Source organism: Humulus lupulus, chromosome 2 (assembly GCF_963169125.1).
Source record: "Humulus lupulus chromosome 2, drHumLupu1.1, whole genome shotgun sequence".
Taxonomy (NCBI): domain Eukaryota; kingdom Viridiplantae; phylum Streptophyta; class Magnoliopsida; order Rosales; family Cannabaceae; genus Humulus; species Humulus lupulus.
This window is the reverse complement of record NC_084794.1, coordinates 169,432,994-169,437,868: the sequence shown is the minus strand read 5'-3', so window position 1 is coordinate 169,437,868 and position 4,875 is coordinate 169,432,994.

The window sequence follows — 4,875 nt, the reverse complement described above, 5'->3', positions numbered from 1 at the left end:
GTAAGCAATGCTACCAAACATATATCATATGTCAAATATTCGAATACAGGGCATTCAGCATGCTTACTTAACAATTGCTAGCATAATTAGGATCATGCATAAACACAGAGGCTCAAGCTCTAAACAATCTCATATTCAATATTCATAGCATGCCCTAATCACATGTTTCTCGTGCAACACATGCATCACATTTAATCACTTGACATGCCCCAACAATAACCATGCATGTCACATTTAAACATCCAACATGCATCAAGAATAACCATGCATGTCATATATACACCGGGTGCAGTTCTCTTACCTTTGGTCCAAGCACACGTTACCAATAAACAAGTCAATAGCACGATCCTTACTCCAAGCCTCTAGTGATAACCTAATCACAACCATAAATGGTGATCTAATAAGTTCAAGTTCTAAAACCAATCCTGGAACCAAAACCTAGCCTCTGAGACATCAAACCCCACCAATTTGGGTAGTAGGAAGGATCCTGAGGCCTAAGGTTTAAGTTCTCAAGCTTAAAACATCATTTCGGCCATAAATACCCTCAAGCGTCGCGACTCCAAAACCCTGAGCTGTGGCCCCCAGCCAAAACAAGAAAACCATGGGCAAGCACCGCGGCGCCCTACCCCTAGTGCCGCGGCCCCCAGAGCTCCCAAAGCACTCCACCTACTTCATCGATCTTGGGCTGTGGCGCCCAAGAATGGGGCCGCGGCCCGACCTCGGACCAGCCATTTTTCTCCGACTTTAACCTTTTAAAACCTCCCAAAAATATATCCAAACATCTCTAAACTCAAAAATCAAAGTTCCCAAACATCCCCATGATCCAAACCCCATAAAACCCAAGTCTCAAATCACCCAAAAACTCATCAAAACACAAAGTCAAATTCAATCTTAAAAACTTAAAACTTGAATTACCTCTTATTGAGTTGTTTCCAACTAAATCCTTTGGGTAATAAGCTTCTAATCTTCCCTAGGATCACTATGCCTCGATCCTCGCTTAAATCCAAGTCCTAGAACTCAAGTTACCTTAAAAAATACAATCGGGAGACGAAAATAGAACTTTGAGGGAGAGAGAACGTACAGATCGTTCTTTTATTCTTTTAAAGGTTACTTCAAGCTTAAGTAGCCTCAAACAAATCCTAACTCTCGGGGTCCCGAAAACACTCTCCGAGGACAAAATAGTCAAAACCTCCAGAATTTCCCGCTGATCTTACTAACTCCCAATTTATCACCAAATATTTATTCCCATTACCCAATAACCCGGTAATGCTCTAAATACCCCTTGACTTACTCCAAGTCAAGCATAAATCTCGTTGTGACTTTCCCACTAGCTTACCTCCTAGGATCGTCTCGTGCTAGGTAACCCTGGCATAACCAAATAATAATAAAGCACCACACACACATATCACATATATGTCAAATATGCCTGAAATGGCCAAAATATGAAAATCACCCAATTAATCATAAATGGGTTCACATGCTTATTAAATTCACCTAAACATGCATATTATCATTTAATAACATAATAAATCAATTATGGCCCTCCCGGCCTCCTAATCAAGGTCCTAAACCTTATTAGGAAATTTGGGGCATTACAATTATCCCCTCCTTATAGAAATTTCATCCTCGAAATTTATCTGAACAGCCCAGAATAAGAATTCCGCACAACTGATTCCAGTTTCCCAGGTCGTTTCCTCGACCTCACTGATTATGTATCATACCTTAACCCAAAGTATAACTTTGTTCCTCAGAACCTTATTCTTCCTGTCTCATATCTGGACTGGCTATTCTTTACAGGATAACTTAGCCTCAAATCCCCTGATTCTCATAACTCAACTCATGAGTTTCTTTTAACCCATGTCCTCAGCATGGAAATACATAATACATTGTGTACAAATAACAGTGCCAAAGATAAGGTTGAACCAAAATCAACCTAACCAGTCCTATCTAGGACTCAAACTGTTAAAATAATCTAGGGCTCACTTACCCTTAACTCTTCATCCCTTTCCATGGTGATACTTTTAAGGAAGATACAACCTTCTACCTGGAACTCTATGTTCCTGCTTTTCAACTCAATAAAACTTTTCCATTTACTCTGAGAAGTGAGCATCCAAGCTTCAACCTCTAATAATCTCAATAGTCCCCTTAACTACCTCAGGATCCAAATATAACATCTCACCCATCTCATTCCAATGAATTGGTGATAAACATTCTCTATCATACATTATCTCATAGGATATTTTTCCAATACTGGATAACTCTCTTTTTCTCTCTCTGACTTACCATCAGTCTGAGAATAATAAATTGTATTGAATTCCACCTATATACTTATGGCCTTCCTTAACCCTTCCAAAACCTAGAAGTAACAATAGAGTCTTCATCTGATAAGATAGACCTTGAATTTCCATGAAGGCGCACTATCTCGCTCTCACATAGAGATCTGAATACTGATTAACTGTATTATTCATCCTTGCTAACAAAAATAAACTCACTTAAAACACTGGTCTACAATGACCTAAACCAATTCACGCTGACCCACTAACCTGGGAAATTCCACCGCGAAACCCATCACGATGTTTCCTTATTTCCATTACAAAATACTCAAAGGCTGCAATGGCCTTGCTGATCCTGATACTCTGTCTTGACCTGCTAACAGATTAAGAACTTTGCCACACATTCCATTATGCCCTTCTTCATCTCAGGCCACCACTACAAAGCTTTCAAACTCTGATACACTGATATGATGCCTGAATGAAGAGAATAAAAGAGTAATATGAGATTCATCCAGAATCTCCCAATTAACCCCAGTGTCCATCGGATTCCAAATCCGATCCTTATATCTCAATAAATTCATACCTGACACTGTTTAATTCTTGGCTAATTCAGCTAAGACTTTCCACTAAATCCTTCTTATCTGTGGTTCACTTAATCATCTTTCCTTCTAATCCTTTCTGAAATGATAATTTCAAACATAAAACTGGCCACCTAGCCCACCAGAAACTCTACTCTAGTTCTGGTCAGATACTTTAACCAACATGTTGCATAAGCAATCACTTCTCCCGCTACTGAGGTGCCATAACAACCTACTAACTAGTTTTGGTCTGCAAGAAGACTCAGAACTATTTCCCAAGGCACCTGAAATATCCTTACCACCCAAGGACACTCCTGCCCCTATGGCGTTCCTTTACCTTGGCAAATTTCCGTAGAAAATACACCACAATACCATCGTCCAAGATGATCACAAATCCCATTCAAATAAATCTTTGAATGCTCTGTTCATCTGATTCATAAACACTTGGCATTAAACAAATTCTCAAGACATACTCAGCACTCCCAGTGCCCTTATCTGATATAAAATAGTCTTCTATATATCCTTCTCCCTGATCTCTAGCTGGTAATAACCAGATCCAATATTCACCTTAGAGAATACCATCTTACTCAGTAACTGAACCTTAAGTTCTTAAAACCCTGCTGAACCATTCAAAACAGTGCCCTAAACCTGAATCCATTCCTGGCACCAATCCAATCACCATTCTATCCTGTTTCACATAAAGGAACCCTGGCAAATCCCCTGGAAGCACATCCAGAAACTCACAGACAAATCCAGTCTGTCATGATCCCACTGGCATAATCTAAGTGGTATCCACCACACTAGCTAAGAATTCCATGCATCTCTCCGCCATAAAACTTTAGCTCTCATTACAGATGTCATAAGCATACCAAATCAATGCACAGTGTCAACTGTCACAAGCTTCCCACTCTTAAACCCAAGAGTTACTATACTTTCCTTGCCATTTAAAATTGCCCCACATCTACTTAACCAATCCATATCCCAGATCATACCAAAGCCAGACATAACCAGCTTCATCAAAACCACTGATGAGTCCTTTTCATCGTAATCCAACTCATCTCTTAAGTCACCAATCAGTACCATCTTCCCATCACAACATAACCATGTGATCTGCATAACAAATCTATGCTTCTATATATGCAACAAACAAAGGAACGGCATGGCACCAAAACCAGTCAACATAACTTAGAAATCATAACAAGAAAACTGACCTGCCACCCTTGAGGAACTAGTCTCAGTCTCAAACTTTGACTGCCTCAGAATAAACACTCGAGCTGGAGTCGAGCTTTCCATCCCCTTTTTCTCATCCTCTCTTAGCATTGGGAAATTCTTCACAATATGCCCAACAATGCCACATGCGAAACATGCCTTTGCTCAGCATCCTCCCGGATGACGCTTCTTACACCGAGTGCAGATTGGATAAATTTTCTTCCAGCTTTTATTCTTACTTGCTCCAATAAGTGGAGGTACCACTATCTGAGCTCCATGCTCCCTAGAACTTTTCTTCTCATTTCTCCTACTTTCAACAGCAAGAACCTTCTCTACCATTTGAGCATAGGTAGAGATTTCATACACTTGGGCAACTCTAATGCCTCGAGCTATTCCAGGATTCAATCCCCGAACAAACCTTTCCTTCTGAGCTATATCTGTGGGTACCATGTCTAAAGCAAACTTGGCCAACCCTTCAAATCTGTTAACATACTTGGCTACTATTGCATTACCCTGAACGAGATTCAGAAACTCATTCATCTTAGCGGTCTTGGCTATATCACAATAATACTTCTCATTGAACAACTGCCTAAACTCTTTCTAGTCCATCACAGTTGTATCTCGTGTCTGGGATACTACCTCCCACCACGTCCGGGCATCATCCCACAAAAAAAATGTCGCACAAGCCACCCTATCGTGACCTACCAGTCCCATACTATCAAGAATGGAATTGATCATGCCCATCCATTGCTCAGCTCTGAATGGATCTAGGCCTCCCTCGAAGACTGGAGGGTAATACTCCTGGAATCTTCCAC